General features: G+C 42.0%; 1 long non-coding RNA gene across 1 annotated transcript; it reads right to left on the reverse strand.

Moving 5' to 3' along the window:
* Positions 1-2,750: 2,750 nt before the first annotated feature.
* Positions 2,751-14,165, reverse strand: LOC131828184 (uncharacterized). The gene is made up of 3 exons (XR_009352274.1): positions 14,087-14,165; positions 3,735-4,094; positions 2,751-3,019 (listed from the first exon to the last, which is right to left on the reverse strand). It is a non-coding gene; the product is annotated as an uncharacterized LOC131828184 (long non-coding RNA).
* Between the last annotated feature and the right edge of the window lie 6,841 nt (positions 14,166-21,006).

Below are 21,006 nucleotides of genomic sequence, written 5' to 3' on the forward strand. Positions count from 1 at the left end.
AAATTAAAAATAAGTTTAAAAATAATGTTGGGAGTTCCAGTCCTTCTGTGTATCTCTTACTACCTGTGTAATCTGAAGTAACTCATTTAACCTCTCTAAACCTCAGGGTCCTCATCTGTAAAAGGGACCCACATTATTGTAAAAATTAAATCAAATGATCTGTAGGAAGGGTGTAAGTTTATAGTAAATGTTACATATGTTAAGGTTATATATGTAAATGTTAGCTATGTTTCCTACTATTTCCTAACTCCTGGAAAAGACCATTAATCTGGGATTCCCCTGCATGAGCCCCAAATGAATTCTGTATAAGCAGCAGAAATGACATCAGAGGGGCGCCTGGGTGGCTCAGTGGGTTAAAGCCTCTGTTTTTGGCTCAGGTCATGATCCCAGGGTCCTGGGATGGAGCCCCACATCGGGCTCTCTGCTCAGCGGGGAGCCTGCCTCCTCCTCTCTCTCTGCCTGCCTCTCTGCCTACTTGTGATCTCTGTCTGTCAAGTAAATAAATAAAATATTAAAAAAAAAAAAAAAGAAATGACATCAGAAAAGGGACTTGGAAATAGAAGGAACACTTTCCTAGAATCATTCCCTCCCTCTGTATTTCAGATAGACCCCACTATCTCCATGCCTAATCTCACCACCCACGTGGAAAAGGACTTAAAAGATCTCTCCCCTACCAACCCCGCCTAATTTCTACCCAGGGGACTGCTCGTTCAGTTGCTTCTAGAACTTTGGGAGGCTTGGAGGAACTAACCAAGAAAAGAAAAGTGTGTTCAGTTAAGCAACAGGTAGAAGACAATGAACGAAGGCTTACCTGCCAGGCGCACCTCACACAACTTCACAGGCTCAGAAAAATTCCATTCTGGTGGGCACTGAAGCTATTACAACCTAGAGCAGCCAGCCAGTGAGAAACTCTGCTTTGGGTTTCAGCTCAGCCAGCTTTCATTACTGGTAAGAAAAAAAAAAAAAAAAAATATATATATATATATATATATATATATATATATATATATATATATATCTCACCACATAATTCAACCCTGCTCAAGCTCTACCTGCTCTCTGAAGATATTCTGGCCATCCCTGTCCCCAGTAATTATTCCCACCATTGACTTCCTGTAGGATTAATGTGATAACCTGTAAAATCACCTAGGACTGAGGCAGGCACACTAGGGACTGCTCAAAACCCATCTCTCAGCCAGCACTGGCGCTGGTCCTGTGGCCCCCAGCAAACTCCACCCCGCGCTGTCCTTTATCTTTTGACATAGCCATGTTCTATCTCCTCAGCCCCTCTGTGAGCCAGGGAGGACAAGAGACCCTATGGCATACCTCACGGTCCTGAGTTCCTCTGTAAGTAGGTGGTCAATAAACATTTGTTTAAGATGATAATTCCCAACCCCTCTTTTCTTGCAGAATAATGTCTGTGAATATATGGGAGACAGTAGCACTGTAAATATTATTCGACAGAGAGGCCTACTTTGCCATTTAGGCTTCCAGTCAAAGCCGTATGAATAGATGGGAAAACTGAGCTTTAAAACAGCAGGAGTGGAACAAAGCTGTACTTAACAAAGGGCAAGATGTACTCAAGGAAAGTTGACACCTAACCTAGTTGACCCAGCCCTCCCCCAGCTTGTATCCAGCTGCCATTACGAATCCAGAGCTGATTCTCTGGGTAGAAAGCATTATAGGAAGACAGCCAAAGATAGGGAATGGGGTCTAAACGGAAGGGATCTGCATCACAGTCCTACTTGGTTCTAGTTGGATATGTTACAGAACCACCTTGACCCACAGTTCCCTTGCCTGGTGCTTGAGGGATAACGACATAGACACCTCAATGCCATTATGAAGTGAAAGGAAGGTATAATGTCCCATGGATGGGAATTACTGCAACTAGAATTACTGCAAGGCTTTAGCCAGGAATTTGGGAAGGTGTCAGGATACCAGGATACGCTGTACCTCACCCCCAAATCCTTCCTCATTCACTCACTTAGCTGAGTTACCTTGGATAACTTAACTTCCTTACCCGTAAAACAGGAATAATAAAGTCTACCATTTAGCACCTGTAACAGTGATCACTAGTTTTTCATCAAATATCCCAGACGCTCTTCTTCCTGGGTACTCAGGGAGGCTACATTTGCCAGTCATCCTTGCCAGTCAAGGATGTCCCTGAGACTCCCTAACACATGTCCACATGTTGGCTTTTGATAAAGATCAAACAAAATAAATACATATAAAAGTGAGCTCGATAATGGTTCATTCCTTTCCATTCATAGGTCTGTTACCCCCTGAAAATATACCAATAAAACCTTTTTTTTTCTTTTGAGTGAGAGTTTTCTAGGAATATGTCTAAGCACAGACCGGGGTTTACCTTGTAAGCCTCTTAGAAGCAAACTTTTGGAAGATTTCTGACCATTTGCATCTTTAAACTGCTCTGTGACCTGGGGGTGATGCTTGCCTTGAAGCCTAATTAGAAGCTGAGAGAGGTGGAGGTCCTGGGACAGGGAGACCCACCTAACTCAGAGGCCAGCAGGCCCTTTCAGATTTTCCAGAGCAGGTCAGACCTGCTGTAATTTACTAGGGTTCTCTAAACACAATAGAATGCATTTTTTTTCCTCCTGACTGGCCAATCGGGGACTATTTCTTTTTTAAGTTTCCCAGTGGAAATATTTGTTCATAGTTTATATAAAATCCCATAGAGTTTTAGCCATACAGACAATTATTTAAAACTCACACTCTTACTCTTGCAGATTCTTATCAAGGTTTGGAGGGAACTCTTTTAAAATGGAATCCTGGCCAGAGGCCACCAGCGAAGCTCTGTCCCATATGTGAACCCATCCTACCTACAGTGGGGCATGTGTGGAGATGGGGACAGCAGGTGGCGTGAGGGGGGCTGGAGGAGGGGGTCAGACTGGAGGAGGGAAGGATGGGGTTCATAGGCAGGTGAGAGAGAAGCCAGGAGTGAGACCAGAAGCATGAACACAGAACCAGGATTTCGAAAGGCAGGAAATCACCATCAGTTATTCTAGGCAGAAACAAAGACACAGGTTTAGAGAAAAGCATGGTAATAGTCATTGCTATTTAATGATGCTAGATAATGTAAAATAGACTAGAATGACACTTCCGGAAGGTGGGCACTACAGCCAAACATGCCTTTTGGACACAACTGAGAAGTGCCTACAGGCCACAGCTCCTGCCCTGGGTGCCCCTGGGCTGCCACCGTGCCCTGTCACCGGCAGCGGTCAGAAAAGTGAGTGGACCAGCCGAGTGGCATCCAGACACGTGGGCAACAATCTGGAGTTACTTCTGACTGATATCCTTTCTGTCCAGCATTTATTTCATGGGCAAGAGGAGGCGTTTTATTTTCACAGTTCCATTGGGAGGCTCTGTCTTCTTCTCTGGCTACATGTAATGATCTGAATTAACGGGCACACTCTTGCCAAAGTTTCAGTGATGTCTTAACACTCAGCAATCGCCCAGTGGGCATGCCCATTAATTGGGCTCTTCTGAGTGATATTGCCTTCTGAGGAAACACCAGGGAGCGGACTGGCAAACCAGGCACGCCTCCTGCTTTTAATCCTTCCTTCCTCTTTCCCGCCGGAAATGCATCTCCTTTCCGGACGAAGCACCTTTCACATCCCTTCATGGCTGATGCCTCAACACAGCCAAACGTGGAATCACAGCCCACACTTCCAATGACTCGTTTTGGGAAAGGACGAATGAGAAGGCAGAATGAAAACCTGCATGGATGGAGCAGCAATATTTCCAACGGAAGAGTCTATTCTATGAATATGCAATCTCGTAAGAACAGTGGAGCAATTCAGTATTGCAGTGAGGAAATGACAAGTGTTTTACTGATGAGGCAGCCTGCCTCTGGGAGCTTTCTTCAGTATGTCTGGGGCTTTTATTCCGCTTCTACTGCTCAGCCTTCATGCCAGCCATTTTCTTTCCCAAGTGTCACTTGAGTGCACATATGTGTGTCATCGTGCACATGCAAGAGCGTGTTTGTAGTTTGCAGAGGATATCTCAGTAGCCTATTTTCCTGGACTGTGCAAAGCCGGAGTTCATGTGACAGGGTTTCCATTTCAAGGCCAAATTATCTGGAGAGAAAAAAAAAAAAAAAAACTATGTATTTTTTCTCAGGTGTTTATGAAGTCCTGAAATTGTGCAAAACTATCGTAGAGAAAAACATTTTTATGGACAGAACACCAAGACCTGGGAGGTAGAGAAAAACAACTTTAATTTAGAAAGCTCACCATGTCTAGACCTCTTCTGTAATTTATAATAATTTGAGTCACTCTCTGCAGTCCTTCAGTATTGCAAAACTAAATTGGACTGAAAATATACATGTAATTAATAAAATTTAATTCTTTACTCTTCCGCTCCCTCAAAAAAATAAATTACCTGACCTTCAAAACATGCCCGCATTTCACTTAGTTAAGGGTCGCTTTTGTGTTTTCTTTTGGGGGAAGACTGATGGTTTAGTTCAAGCTGTCACTCAAAGTCTCTGGGTTAAAAGGTCTCCATTTATTTACTTTGGGTGCTCATATTAACTAGTTAAATGGTTGAATAGCAGTCAATGATGGAGAAAAACAGATATCTAAGAAGTAAAACATTTGGTACTTGAAAAATTATAGAAGTTCTTTGGCGGAGTTTATTATTCACTAATTATTGACTAAGCCTAAGAAGTTGTATATTTTCCTAGCTTTGAAAATAATAAATCATTCAAAGCTGCACACATCATTTTAAATAGCCGGTAGAAATTGCTCCGCAGACCTACCAAAAACAGAGCTTGAGATTGTCCGACTACTGACAGTCCTAGAGATTTCAACGTCTGACACCTTACCCACCCTCCCCCCAAACACACACGTGGCACAATAGTATAGCTATGGTGGTGGCGAGTCTTGGGGACTGTCTGGATGGGGGAGGAGCTTCCTATACTTTAATGAGGCCAGACTCCAGTCTTTAAAAGCAAATTCACCAGCTGCTTTCCCAGCATGGGTTACCTTCCCAGCTTCCTCAAATCTGTCAGTAACACCACTGGCCTCTCAAGCAAGAAATCCGTCATCATCAGCCACTCTCCGGCCTTCAGCCCTTGTATGCAATCTGTGACCAAGCCTGTCATCCCCACTCAGAGACTCTCAGTGAACCCCTCCCTTCCACGGGAAAGAATTTCTTAAGTCTCAATAAGTACAAGGTAATACTGTTGCCAGGTATCTTGCCCAGCATCACCGTGCTAGCCCTGGCCTTTACCATCTCCCAACACACTTCTGCTCTGCCCTCAAGGACACAGGTTGTTGCAAAGGATTTGCTTTGGAGGTAAATGAAAGGGAACCTGGCCCTGCTGACACCTTGATTTTTTACTTCTGGCCTCCGGAACTGAGAGGATAAATTTCTGTTGTTTTAAGCCACCCAGTTTGTGGTCCTTTGTCACACAGCCACAAGGAGCTAATACAAGGGCAGAGAGAATTATCCAGATAATTAACAGTTTGTCTAAAAATAAGTAACTGAAGCTACAATTCTCTTAAAAGCCTAAATCATCTCAATTTCTACCTTGGTTCTGTCCTTCACTTTGGGTGTACAGGGATATGTAATAGCCCCCACGCAATTAATAATAATAATGGTGATCAGGGCGACTGGGTGGCTCAGTCATTAAATGTCTGCCATCGGCTCAGGTCATGATCCCAGGGTCCTGGGATCGAACCCTGCATCGGGCTTCCTGCTCAATGAGGAACCTGCTTCTCCCTCTCACACTCCCCCCTGCTTGTGTTCCCTCTCTCTCTGTCAAACAAATGAATAAAATCTTTAAAAATTGATGATGATGATGATGATGATGATACTGTTTTTATCACTTTATCCACCATTTATTAGGTACCAAGCTCTGGTCACATCCACAGATTATTGCATCCTGTACCCTATCAGGCAGGCATCATTAGCAACCCCACCTTTTGAAGGTCTTATCCTATAACAAAGGTAATTTTAAAAAGTTTTAAAAAAAGTAAAAGTTTATTACTCTAGACATATATACCCAGCCCTTTCTACTAGCAGCATCGAACTTATACAAATGCTGCTTTTCTGTCCATTTATTCCTCACACGAGTTCTGGGGGCTTCAGTAAGTCGCAGGACCTGCATTGGCAGGTGGAGTTTCTGCTCTTGCCTTTGGTCCCCACAGAGGGAACACGGGCCTCTCCTCCAGGGACAGCCCAGCTCCAGCAGCACATGCCGTTTGGGGTCTTCTTTCCTAACAGAGGCTTAGTGCTCAGCACCAAGCACTCACCTTCTTCTGTATGCCTCTCTCCAAAAATTAAAAAAAAAAAGAAAAATTGGAGGAGCCATCTGATGAAGAAAGCCCACACCGCCCTTGTTTGCTTCGTGGCCATTTCTGCGAATGGCACTGTTGTGGCAGGAAATTTCAAACAGATGCCCCTCGACCCTCCGTGGCCCCAAGGTGACTGATCATAAGGTCAGCACGTGGGCTCTTCATTTGGGCAGAGCCCAAAGCCGGGGTGTTTTAATTGAGGGCGTCGTCTGTTACAGCTGCAATCCATTAGGGGCAAATGCTTTTCAAGAAAGCTTTTTTTTTGCTGTTGCTCTCAGTGCTCATGCCTGTGCCTGGAGACTTGCTGGGGGGTGGGGAGAGGGGATGCAAACTTAGTGCAAGTGTCAGGTAAGCCAACAAAACCTCTTTTATGATTCCATAGCAATAGGAGATTGCATCTGTATCTGGGAAGAAGGAGACATCCAGGAAACTCCTAGGAGGAAGCAAGGTAACAATCTATACTAATCCCAAATATGATCATTAATGCCAGACATCAAAACAAAGCTTCTCCCTGACTTTTCCCTCCCAAATTTTACTAACAGAATTACCAGAGACCAAGAGCACCATACTTTCTTTTTTTTTTCTACTTCAGTTTCTCCTTGGGTGAGGGAGACACCTTGGTAGGGAACAAGACAAACTTAAAATGAACCAGGCCCAGTTTACAACTAGAACAGTGCAAGTAAACATGACTCCTACCTTCCAGGAATTTATGTTGGGAGATGTGACACTCATTCCAACAAAGCCAGAGCTTTATTCAAAACACCTTGGCACTTCTCTTTGGAGAATGCCTTCAGAGCTGGTTCTGAACCAATCACATGAAAAGTAATGACAGTGCCTCACATTCAAATACAGTTCTAGGGCCCTTTAGTCATCCATTTTACCCACCACACCGGTGGTTCTCAACCAGAGGTGACTTCTCCCCCCAGGGAACCTCAGTCAATGTCTGGAGACATATTTGATTGTCACTCTTAGGGAGTAGGGGGCTACTGGCATCTTTGGGATGAGGCCAGGGATGAGTCCAGAATCCAGCCTTTAAAAGCGACTTAAAGATTAACTAAACATCCCACGGTGCCCAGGGCAGTTCCCCACAGCAAAGGATTATGCAGCCCAAAATGTCAATAGTGCCACGATTGAGAAACCCTGACTATGCTCCACCTCTGACTTCAGATCACAAAGCCTCCCTGGGAAGATGCAGGTGTTAATCAATCCTGAGTCTTCTGATAGTAAATTTCACAGTTAAACAGCATTTTGAACAAAAGCAACATCATCAGAAAAAAAAGATTCAGTTTCCCCAAAGGAGAATTTTGAGGCAAAACCACCCATTTGATCTCTCCGCTCACTCTCTTGGTTATCAAAAAAGTCACATGCGCTCGGGGATATCTTTCAGAGATGTTTCAATTACATTGTCTCCCAGGCTGGAGGCTTTCAGATGCCTTTTTTTTTGAAGCTGCTAAATCTTTTCTCAAAATGATATTGTAGTTATCAGGAATCTAATATAAAAAATGTAGAGGTACTCTGCTTGCAGAAAGGGTAGAAGGAGGAGTGGCTGGAAACTTCCCCGTGTAGAACCAGCCTTAGCCGTCACTACCTCTCTTTCCACTCCCTAAACCCTAGGATACTAAGAGTGTTACTTTAAAAACCACTGTCCAGTAGCTGAGCTGTGAACAGGGCAGAGCTGCATGGACCAAGAGACCTTACATTCTCATGGTTGTATGCCGATCCAACCACACATTCTGACCCTTTGACCCCAAAATATATTCCCTCGGAAATGTTCCTGTCATGTCAATGTATTTATTTGGTCCTGAAGAACAGCAGCCATTTTTCCTTAATGATTTCTATGATAACGAATTAGAAAATCACTCTGTGAATAATATATAAGTACACCTTATAAACCATAGAAGTAACCACAAAGCAGGTGATTTTATTTTTTTTTAAATCTATATTTCAACATGCCTTAGGCACTTCTCTGCCCTCCTGACACCTACCTTCAGTGTGCAGTAAATAATGCCTTCCTTATAAAGCAGAAATTAGAAACTTATTCTAGTTTGCCATTTGCAGTCTAGGAATATGATGGCTTAAGGCCAAGATTGCATTCTACACTCCTAATTCTATGGGATGCTCATCTTTCTTCCAAATAGTCAAAAGTTGCATCAGCTGAAATGATGTATCTAAAATTGTAAAAAGAGTTTGAATTTAAACTCCAAAACATCAGTAAAGAAATGCATAGAGAAAAATCATTCCCAAATACACCAGAGGCTCTCTGAACTGAAAACCATCCCAGGTGGGGAGTTCTCAAAAATGTTACTTTCCACCAAAACAAAATGCCCCAATTCTGCCTATGGCAGCCAGTCTCCAAGGTAACTCCCAATGACACCCACCTCCGGGTATTCACTCTCTTAGGTAGTGCCCTCTGACACTGTTCCAGGACTGAGTCAGTATGACCTCTAACATATGGCAGAACGATGCTATGTCACTTTGGAGGAAGCTGGCTGCCATGTTGTAAGCTGCCTTATGGAGAGGTCCACATGGCAAGAAACTAAGAGAGGTCTCTAGCCAATAGCCAGTGAGAAAATGAGGATCTCAGTTTAAGAGTCTGCAAAGAACTGAGGCCTGCCAACAACTGTGTGAATGAGCTTGAAGAGGACCCTTCAGCTGAGACTATATCCCCAGCCAAGAGCTTGAAAGCTCATAAGACACCCTGAGCCAAAACCATGCAACCAAACCACTTCTGGAGTCATAACCCTCAGAAATTTTGCAAGATAATAAAAGTTTGTTAGCTGCTGAGTTCTGGGTTTGTTTGCTATGCAGCAATAGGTAGCTTTCACCATATCCTCAGCCCCAAGAGGTACCAATCACAAAGACTGGGGTTCATAAGACATGTAAAGGTGAGGTCAAAGGCATCAAAAGGATTGGGGAACTCCAGCTCTGAGCATGAATCAGAGTGTAAAAGTCTAGCTGAGATTCCAGTTATCATCACAGAAAGGGATGAAGAGGACAGTGGGAGAAAGCCACTGTGAGTTTTTAGAATCCACTGGATAGTTTTATCTTCTATTTCCATGAAGTGGTCAAAACATCACACAAAAAGGGCCTGTGGACTTTTCACTGAGCCAACAAAGAGGCATGAGGGGAGAAAATGGACTTCTACTCTATAGCCAAGTTTTGAGGACTGGTAGAACCCTAGGACAAAGAAAAAGCTGAGACCCTGGGACCTCGTGCATGAAAGGAATAAAGAAAATGTGGACACAATGTGAACCTGGAATGGGAGCAGAGAACTTAATGCATTGAATCACTCATTAAATCAACATTAAATGAGCATCTAGTATATTCCAGACAGTGTGCCAGGAATGGTAATAACTGCATGATATCATGATAAGTAGAGTATGCGCTGAAAACCACAGAAACATGGTGAAAACACGTTTAAGTCACAATGGGAGAGAGAGATCAAAAAAGGCTTTCCAGAGTAAACAGGATTTGATGTGAGTTTTGATGAACTAGTTAACTAGAAGAACACTCAGAGAAAAGCATCCATGGCAAATGTAACATGTACAGAAATGATCAATATTACAGTAGCCTGGGAGAATATAGTATAATGTCATATGGACGATGTAGCACACTTGGAGGGAAGAGTATCTTCAGGTGGGTTTTATAAGATGAAGGTAAAGAGGTAACTGGGACAATATCATAAAGGAATTTATGGATGAAATCTGATCTCTATAGTTAACCACTGAACATTTTTCAATATGCATGCAACAAGTTTTAATAGAGCTTCTGTCCAGGGCAAGGCATTGTGGTACCGTGGTACAAGGAATACAGAAAATTGTGGTCCCTGCCCTGACTGCACTTACAATTCTAAAGGAAAAAAATATATTAATGAATTCATGTTTTAGGTAGATTGCTTTAACATTTGTGTGGGGAATGGGTAGGTATGGGAAGGGGGAGGAACATGAACAGTTTCCCAAATGCATTTCCAAAGACATCTTCATATTCCATACTCCCCGTGGGCCTCTCCCCCACCTTCATATTGGCCAAACACACTTGGAAAAACTCCGCTTCTCAGATAACAGTTGTGTATGTTCCCAAGCAAGAACTTTCCAGACCTATCTTTTTAAGCTCCTTTTCTATTTTCTCCATGGCAAGAAGGACTACTGAATGTCAGAATTGAGTAAGACCCAGGAGATTATCTACTCTGATCCATGCATGCTACAAACATGGAAGCTGAGGCCAAGAGAAGGGACGGACTCCCTCCAGATTCTCAAGGCTGGTTATGGCAGAACCAGCTGGACCTCAAGCCTCCTGGATCCAAGACCAGTGCTTTTGCCACCACATGTCACTACTACCATCATCCTTCAACTGCTATGTATGCTCCTACAGCCTACAAGAGCAACATCCACCAAAAAAAAAAAAAAAAAAAAACCCAAAAAACAAAAAAAACCTCAGAGCATGGCAGAGATTTTAGCCTCACTGACTCACTGAAATGCCAATGGCTTCATTCGGCAGCTGTCCAGGTCCCTGCTAAGCTGTTTTCCTCTACTCAGTTAGACAGAGCACTGGGGGAAGATCAGGGGGAGAAATTCTCCGGGGTCCCATCTGTTAATAAAAAGCCACTGTCAGATTTTCCACAGTATGACGAATGATCAAAGATTTCTTCCCCTTTTCTTTATCATATTCTTATTTCAAGGCAACATTAGCCCAAATTACAAGTAAGAAATAGCACAATCTACTTGAAAATGGAAATAAAACAGTCAAAGGGAAGAGACAGGCCTAATCACTTAGATAGCTGCAAATTTTGATGCCAAGGAGTATCCATCTTTCAAGAGGGAAGAGTATCACATTTTGGATAATTCTATCGAATTGTGTGAGCCCCGCATTGGTTTAGCCCCTCCCAGCCATGTTTCAATTGCCTGCTGTTTAACATATGTGCAGGGTCTGAGGTCCTTCAGGCACTGGATGCATCAGTGACTGGCAAATTAACAGCCTGTGTCTATATTGACATTCGTGCTCTCAACTTAATGGTTAATTTATTTAATGAACAGTTTCTGTCCTCATTAGGAGGGTAGGATGTCAAAAGTATATTGGACTGGGCAATACGACAAACAGGTGATGAGATTTTTTTTTTTTCCCCTCATTGACAGGGTTAACTGTTTGCAACGTATTCATTTCATAAACATTTGCTTTTGAGTACCTACCATGTGAATGCCTGGTCCCAGGCTGGGTCTGTGGCTTTCAGCTGGAAGGCTCTCCCTCTGCCCCAAAAGAGCTCAAACTCAATGTAAGCCAGTTCACAGGCACCCAACAATGAGAAGATGAGGTCCTGATACTCTTCGGTTCAAATAAAGGTAGTAGAATAAAGTTGTAGCCATTAGGTTGAGAACCAAAACGTCAACTCAAGTGCAAATCTATGAATTTGCTGGTGGTTGATAGACATTGGCCCCTCTATCATTGCCTAATAGGGGAGAAAAGACTATCCAGCAAGGATAGTCTATCCCAAGATAGAGTGAGTATTGCCTATCCCAAATAACAGGGGCAACAAAAATTCTAACACGGTTAGAACCAACAGTTGTCTCCAAGTGAGATCTTCCAACACTAAAGTCTGGACAAATCGCTCTTGCTTCCTCTTTTGTGCTGACAGAGTTTACTCACAGCTTTGTCCAGCGCGGGTTCTTTCTGCCTTTCAGCATAGCTACGTGCAGGTATGTCTATCTCCTCTACTCCATAGTAAGTTCATAAGAATTCTGAGTCCAGTGTGCCTAAGCCACTACCTAGGTATGCTGATCTCTGAGTTAATCCGTAGAATTGAAGTGAAATTCGAAAATAAGGGATGTGTTTCTTTTTTTTTTTTTTTAAGATTTTATTTATTTATTTGACAGAGAGAGAAACAGCGAGAGAGGGAACACAAAGCAGGGGGAGTAGAAGAGGGAGAAGAATGTTTCCCACTGAGCAGGAAGCCCGATGGGGGGCTGGATCCCAAGACCCTGGGATCACAACCGGAACCAAAAGCAGATGCCTAGACTAAGCCACCCAGGGGCTCCAGGGATGTGTTTCTTACCATGAGCACTCTCTCACCCTTCAGTTAAGACCATAAAGATAGGGGTACCTGGGCAGTACAGTTGGTTAAGCCTCTGACTCTTGATTTTGGCTCAGGTTGTGATATCAGGTCCTGAGATGGAACCCTACATTGAACTCTGCCCTCAGCACAGAGTCTGAGAGGATTCTGTTTCCCTCTCCCACTCCTTCTGCCCCTGCTACTCCCTCTCTCTCTCTAAAATAAAATCTTTAAAAATAATCTCTCTCACACTACCCTTCCTCCCCTGCTCATGCTCTCTTTCTCTAAAATAAGAAAATAAAGTCCTTTTTTTTTTTAATTATCTTTTCCCTCTGCCCCACCCCACCCCCACTTGGGCTCTCTCACTCTCTTGGGGAAAGAAAAAAAAAAAAAAAAACAGAAATGTAGAGAGAAGTGGTTAAAAATGCAGATCTTGGAACCTTGTGAGGCTGTGTTTGGATCCTTGCTAGCACTTACTAGCTTTGTAACCTTGGGACAAGTTATTAATCCACATTGTGCACCAGTTTTCTGTTCATTTCTCTATAAAATGAGGATAGAAATAATATTTCCTAGCACTGTTGTGAGGTTTGCTAAATGGAAAAGAACTTGGGGGGGTATGCAAAGTGAGGAAATTCTGCCAGATTTGTCCTACCCAGGGGCAAAAAAAAAAACATCCTAGGAAAACTACAAGAAGATTTGCCATGTCCAGAAAGTTGCCCATTCTGGGGTATGAGCCACAAAGCAGGTGAAAGATTTTCTCTTAACTTTTCTGTATTAAAGATAAATTCTAGTAAAAACTAAGAGCTGTTACATGGCTCAGTGATTCATACCTCTAAAAATTGAGAATTAAAGGAAAACCAAAAGCCTCAGTAATATTTTAAGTCTCTTGTTAGGCTACTCTCAGCACTTTAAAATAGGTATTACATGGAGGTGCCTGGGTGACTCAGTCTGTTCAGAGTCCAAATCTTGGTTTCGGCTCAGTTGATGTTCTCAGGAAGGTGAGATCGAGCCCCGCACAGGGCCCCATGTCCAGCTCTGTGCTGGGCATGGAGCCTGCTTAAGATTCTTTCTCTTCCTCTTCCTCTGCCCTTCCCCGCCCCCATGCATGCACTCGCTCGATTGCTCTCTGAAAACTAAAATAGGTATTGCATGGAGGAGACCGCAAACCTATGGAAGTAGGTTTCTTTTCATCTTTGATGGCATATCACCTGATATAGCATTAGACACACAGTAGGTGCTCAATGAATGTTTCACAAATGAATAGCTCATTTTATTTTTATATCTTTATATGCCTCTTATATACTTCCTTGATGTAAATAAAGCTATGAGTTACACTGATACGTATATATACATACACATATGCGTGTGTGTGCAATGTCTTTTCATTTTATTGAAGTCGGTATAGAAAGAGAACAAAAAAACTCAAAAGATACTATAATGGAAGTTTTAGAAAGAGCTGTAGGTCCAGATTTACCTATAACTGGAAGCAGCCTTCCAGGGACAATTTGTTCCTGGGTGGGACAAAAAACTAACTGCACATTTTATTTTCTAATTTTCTGAAATGATTTCAGAGCCCAAACTTAGGAACATTTCACTATTTCTAGTCCCACTGACACTGGTGATTCCAGACAAAATGCATCAGGAAGCAAAGGGCCCTAATGGTGTCTACAATGACACAATGCCCGCAGGACAGAGATCAAGCAACATCATTACACCAGATGTATCCTACCTTATAAGTAAGGCCATCTTGGCTTCTTCACATCTTCACTTAGAGATGTAGGAAATCCCTTTCTCCTTCTGTCTGTAGCCCCTGTTGGTGGGAAAGAGGACAATGCATGAGATCACTTCTCTTTATACAAGTAACAGAAACTTACCCAAGTCTTGTTCACTTTGGTTCAGTTTTCTGGCTTCCTTCTGGGAGTCATCTTTGATAACCCAGATACTAAACAAGACTGTTAATTAAGTATAGAACTATTGTATGCAGAATAGGTCAGGTACCTTCCCAAGCTGTGTTATTTTGGGAAAGAAAATTTGGAAGGAATTCTAAGTGACAAGATACCATGTGTAGCTTAACTCATGAACACAAGATTGGAATAGGTTGAAAAGATAATTGTTTACAATTTCTCCCCTCTTCATAAATATTAGGAATAAGAAAGGAATTTTAGCAAGCTAAAGTGAAAAGTTAATGTTAGGTCATTTTAGTTGACCAGAAAGGCTACACGTTTGTCTAGACTATGAGAAGGAGAGAACTCTCTTACTTGAAGAAAGCAATTAAGAGGTGTATTAGGAATAGTCCTGTGAGAAATAAGAAACAAGAAATAAAGTCTTTGCAAGTTTAATATCATGACCATCATTTTAGCTTAGTTATGCTAAAGTACACTTGAAAAATGTACATGAGAGTCCTGTATTTTCTATGAAGTTAATTTTCTTCTGTTTGTATTGCCTTTTTTAAAATCAATGTATCATGTTATTGTCTGATATTTTGGCTCAGAAACTCATACTGAGGTCACCAGTGAAACCCCTGTTAACCAGCTGCTCAGAACATATGTCACTCTACTGCCACCTGATGCCGACATGTGGAAATTGCAGGGGCAGATCGTTCAACCCCAAATTCCTCCAAGACTGAACTTGCAGAACAAAGCCAGTTTTTGTAAGTTCAGAGAATACAGCTTTGACTGACACAAATGCAAATGAGAAAATATAATGACTAAAAAAACTGTGTAAAAACATAAAAGGGGTGAAAATTTTCCAGTCTTGATAAAATTACCAACAACAACAACAACAAATAAGCACATGTTCACTTTTCTATACTGTTCCCAAATTAACTCTTGTGCTTTTTTTCCTCCTTTGGCAGAAATATTTCCAGGAAATTTGAACAATTCCTTGTATAGTGGTTTAGACAACTGCATTGGTCAAGTTAGTAGTACAAATGCTATAAGAAAGAGACCCAAAATAATAAGACCTAAAATAATAACATTTAGTGGAATTTTAGTTTGCTCATTCAAAAAAAACCAGGCTATGGATACTTGATAATATTAAGAATTATTACCAATTTTCCAAGGTCTGATAACAGTACGGTGGGGTTTTTGTTTTTGTTTTTGTTTTTAAGTTCTTAAATTTCTGAGAGGAATAAGGAGAGGGGATAATCTGGTAAATTACCAGGGACTGGTATGGTTATTTTGTAACTTTCAGGGATATCTTGTTTATCAGTTTCATGGTCCAAGAGAGGATTTCCACCACCACCAGCACATCTCTACCCCATAAATTGTACACATTACTTCCACTCATTTCCCAGGGCCCTGGATTTTAGTCATACGGGTAGCTTTAGAGGTCAGCTGGGAAATGTAGTCTTTCAGGAGGTGATCATGCGTCCAGCTAAAAATTCTATTATTCTATTACAAAGATTAAAGGAAAGTTGATAGTCGCCACCATATTTTGATTCCCCCCTTTAATCTACTCTAGATGCTTTTAAATATGCGTTGCTTTGAAGAAAGACTAGGAAAACTATCTCCAAATAAAAGGGGCTAAGGAGACATGACAACTACATGCCAGGCATGATTTGAAATTTTATTTTGCTATAAAGAACATCACTAGGACAATTGACAAAAAAGGAGTATTGTTTATAGATCAAATAATGGTATAGTGTTAATATTAATTTGCTGCTTTTGATAACTGTACTATGATTATGTAAAAGAACATCCTTACTTTCAGGTAACTCACAGTGAAGAACTTATGGGTAAAGAAGCATCAGGGCTGCAACTTTTTCTTAAATAATCAAGAGGGAGAGACAGGGAGGGAAAGATGGAGAAAAAGCAGGAGACAGAAAACACAAATGGTAAAATATTCCCATTTGGGGACTGAGGATGAAAAAGACCTGGGCAGACTTTCATACTATTCTTGCAACTTTACTCAAAGTATGCAATCATGTCAAAATAAAAAGTTAAAAACAGCACTGCCTTAGTTCTAACTCAAATTAATTCATTAGATTTTTTTTTAAGATTTTATTTATTTATTTGACAGAGAGAGATCACAAGTAGGCAGAGAGGCAGGCAGAGAGAGAGAGGAGGAAGCAGGCTCCCTGCTGAGCAGAGAGCCCGATGTGGGGCTCGATCCCAGAACCCTGAGATCATGACCTGAGCCGAAGGCAGCGGCTTAACCCACTGAGCCACCCAGGCGCCCCAATTCATTAGATTTTTTTTAATGTGGTTCATTTATAGTTTAACCATTATATAACACCTTGGTTGAATTCAATTTTCAGAAAATTGGTAGACTTTCTTGCTGTATATGTGATTTAATTTAAGACTTTTTCCCCCAGATATTAAACAGAGCTAAAAAGGAGAAATTATTTACAGCATGAGAAATGGTAAGAAGAGCCCACCTTCTGTATAGGTGTAGATCGCTCTGTGATGTAGCCAGGGATCCAGAGGAACCAGCATGGAGGCTTCCTTGCCCAGGAGCAGGTGCAAAGACTGCCCCAGCTTCTCCCTCTGCTGGAATTGGGAGAGATCCCAATTTCCTGTCCATCTATGCTCAGGCATACATCATCAAGACAGTAACAATCTCTGAGCTTCTATTTCAGGAACACTGAGGAACTTCAGGTCCTCTTAGGTCTTAAACCAAATTCCACATCCAAAGTCTTACACCTTATCCTTGTCAGAGCAGACAAAGCCATTTGAATACCCAAGCGTTCCCAAATAATACTCCAACATCCAGTGTGATAGGAAGCCAACATCTCCACATGGATGCTCTCTGAATGGCAAAAACCCTGAGACATTCAATCCTGCAAATCTCCTGAAGAAACACCCTTTGCACTGGATCAAACACAAGCAATATGGTTTGTGAACCTGCTGGCTCTTCCCTGTCCCTAATGGTGCCATCCACCTATTTTAGTGTGGAGCAGAGAATGTCATTCAAACAGAAACATATCTAATTCCAGAGTTCCAACGGTCAGCGATAACCACTGGTCCTGTCCAAGGTCAGTTACCCTCCGCTTCTTTTTATCACCAAGCTCCACATCCTTGCTTACCTAGTCATATCCCCCCCAGACTCCACCCACACTGCAGTAGTTTTAGTAGCTCCTATTAACACTTCCCGAAGTGGGCACATCAAAGGAAGAGCCAGAGGCCATGAGCGAGTGGAGATCCTGCCCCAAGCCCGCCACCCTCCAGCTGTGTTATGTCGTGCTGACTTAAAAGCAGCAGAGAAGTCCATTAGGCTTTGGACAGCAAAGAGCACCTCTTCTGTTGAAGTCACTTATAAACAGGACCCTGGAAGGGGGCAGGGGGGAGCAGCTTTCTGCCCCTTTATGCTATACTAAAAGGGGAAAGTAATCTTATTCCATGTTTTTAATATTTACAGCTAATACCAATGCCCTGGATTTGCCAAATAACATTCACACCTCCCCCCACTCCTTAGATCTGGAAAACACAAATTTCCAAATGCATGTTTCCACAAATTGGGATTTTACTGATAGAGATGTTCAGGTTCTTTGGATATTGGTTAATTGGGTTGTATGCTTGTTTGGCTGGTTTTTTAATTGAAAATGTCTTTCTAGGAATGAATTGATGAGTATTTCCTCCTCGATTGTCTCCTAAAAGAGCCAGGCAGCTAGATAGGCTCAAATAGTATTCAGCATCATCATAGAACTGTGATCTATAAAACGGCAAATCACCCTAGCAGAACAAAGAGAGCCTTGCGTGTTCTAACCTGGAATGTAGATGGTTTCTATTTGTTTTCAGTCCTATTGTTCAGTTTTGATTAGCTTCATGATTCTTATAATGACTTAAAACAGTTGCAGCAGAAGCAATGGCATTGATCCTACTTGACCTTCCTCAGGCCAAGCACTCAGAAGCCAACTCTCCATGCCTGGCCCCTGTTTTAATAAAACAGACTTTTTTAAGCTGCTCTGATCACAAGCTACAATGTGGAAGCTGTGATATTTCCCACCACTATCCTTGCTTCTGGACCTGTCCATGGCCCTTTTTCCTGCATGACCGCTGATCCGATGAAAAAAGAAAAAGAAAAAAAAAAAGCTGCCTTGAAGAACAACACGTGTTCTATTTCCTGACCTTGGCAGCTCAAGGTTCTGCAGGACTCTTTTGGAGTCACCATGGAGCAAATCTCTCCCCTCCACTGTAAATTTGTTGAAAAGAGCAAAGGAAAGGTGCAGAAACGCTTACAAGTAAACATCCTCTGAAATCAATGAGGACAGAGAATTACTCTTGTGCCGAATCCCTTTTTCCTCCTTCACAGAAAGCTGCCAATAACCGCGGCCTGATTCTAACAAATACAGGACCGATTCTACCTCTACCTTTGAAGGGCATAATACAGCACAGGTCCTTGGAACCTGGTGGTGAAGGCCTTGGAAGGCCATGCCCACACTCCGCAGCACACTTCTGTTGAGACTGGCACAGTCTCTTTCACGTGGAGACCGGCTTGCTGGGGAAGCCATGGTTTGAATAGCCCTCAGCTAGGAGCTTTTCACAGCAACACAGAAATCTGACATATTGGGTGTGGAATGGCCAGTCCTGGGCACATAGCTCACACCTCAAGCAGTGAACATGGCAGCCTGCCCAGCAAGCTATGACGTCATTATAGGGGCCAAGTAATCAATCCTTTCTAGTATCATTTACTATTTACTCGACATTTACCTGTGTAGCCTGGTGATTAATCCCAAGGACTCTGGTTTGAATCCCAACTCTGCCAATGACTACTAGCTATGTGACCCTGAGCAAAATACTTCACTCCTTGGCACATCAATTTTTCCATCTGTAAAAGGAAACTATTTCATAGACTTGTGAGAATTTTCTACATCAATAACCATGGAGCATTTAGAACAAGTGCCTGGCACTTGGTAAACTCTCAGTAAATGTCAGCTTTGTCTTGAGGAGCTAATCTTAATAATGATTAACTACTTTTATTAATTTTGGCCATGTCTACCAGGACCTGGAAGAACCTGAATGAAGGATCCCTCATTTGAGGTTATGATCATAGGCCATCCCAAATGGAGAAGGGCATAGATCAAACAACAGGGTAGGAAAAGGGGTCATTCTAAAAACCAGTGTTGAGCCTCTGACACAGTTATCTCCCACCCTCCATGAGCCCTTCAGGCAATGGCTGGTGGCACAAATCCTATTTATGATGTATCTTTTGGGTCCTCTTCATCAACCTCTGTCTCCTGGGTTCCTTTCTCCATTCTTAGTCTTCTAAATATTCAACATTTTTCACACTCTTCTTTTTATACCCCTCTAAGCCTCAGGGCCCAGGGCTTCGTAGGCAGCACTGTTTAGCATCACAGGGCTGAGATTTCTGATCCCTGCATAGTGCACAAAATGGTTTTTATGGAGGTGTGCTGTTCACACCTCAAGTGTTCGTCTGCTTCTCCTCACCATCACATAGATTGCGTAGGGTCAGTGCAAAATATGCCGAAGGGAAATTCTTCAGATGTGATGAATTGATAGTTTGAAAAAAAAAACTTTTATAAGGGAAATATAAAGTTGCTTTTGGGGTTTTGAAATAAATCATTGTTATCTCATCCACTATGTTGCCACATCCTGGAGCAACCTGAGAGCAGTAAGCTGGACCCGTAAAGAGTGGCTTCTCCTGACACTTCTAGCACTTTCTAATCATGTGACCTCGGACAAGTGAATTTCAGGATTCTTCTCTTGCTAAAATACAGACAAAAACATCTGAGTTTATGCTATTGGGTGCTTTAAGGCCCCAGTAGGATGATATATAGGACAGCGTTTTGAAAATTGTAAAGTACTTTAGCAATATAAAATGATATTTATGATGTATCTTTTAGCAAGTCCTGAAAAGCATAGAACAGAGAAGACATGCAACAAAGAGTCAAAGGCTGGCACTTTAGTTCCCAATTTGCTACAAACTGATTCTCTAAGTTTGGACAAATAACTACCCCTTCCTGGTCCTCAGTTCTCTTATCTGTAAAATAAAAGGGTTGGACTAATGAGCTTTAGACTCCCTCCTCTTTCAATAGTCTATGAGACCAAGCCAAACAAAAAGAAGAAAATCATAGTAAAATGGATATCTTTTGTAAAAGATAAAAACTAAATTTAATAATAATAAGGAAAATGAAAAAATCCAATAGTGACTGGAAAAGGCTGACCAAGACAGACACAGTTTATTGATCATGACTCTCCTTCTCCAACTCAGACATGCCCTCATAGACTGCTCTGCCATTAGCAACGAATCATTTTTGCAATGCGTTGTCTTAATAAGGAGATTTTAAGGGACCATTTACAAAGATTTCTCATTGCAAATAGACAGATTATAGAGTTTTGCCTACAGTCTCAGGTCTGCACGGGTCTACATGCAAGCACTCACAAGCACACACGCACACACACACACGATTCCCTGATACTTGGAGGCCACCTCTAGCAAAGATAAATAGCTTTGGCTACTTGGATGTGTGCAGTCAATGCCTCTACATATGTTCATTTCCAAAGAATTTTAAAGCCTCTTTATACATGAGGAAATTGAGATCCTAAGAGGGTAAAATGAGTTGTCAAAAGTCAGTGGCTATTTAGTGACCAAGAGAGCAAGCCACCTGCTCTGATCATGGCTTTTATTCTATGTCGGTAGTTTCTTGACCTTAATGTTAGCATCTATTATAAGGTTCCAAAATTTTAT

This window comes from Mustela lutreola, chromosome 3 (assembly GCF_030435805.1).
Source record: "Mustela lutreola isolate mMusLut2 chromosome 3, mMusLut2.pri, whole genome shotgun sequence".
Lineage (NCBI taxonomy): Eukaryota > Metazoa > Chordata > Mammalia > Carnivora > Mustelidae > Mustela > Mustela lutreola.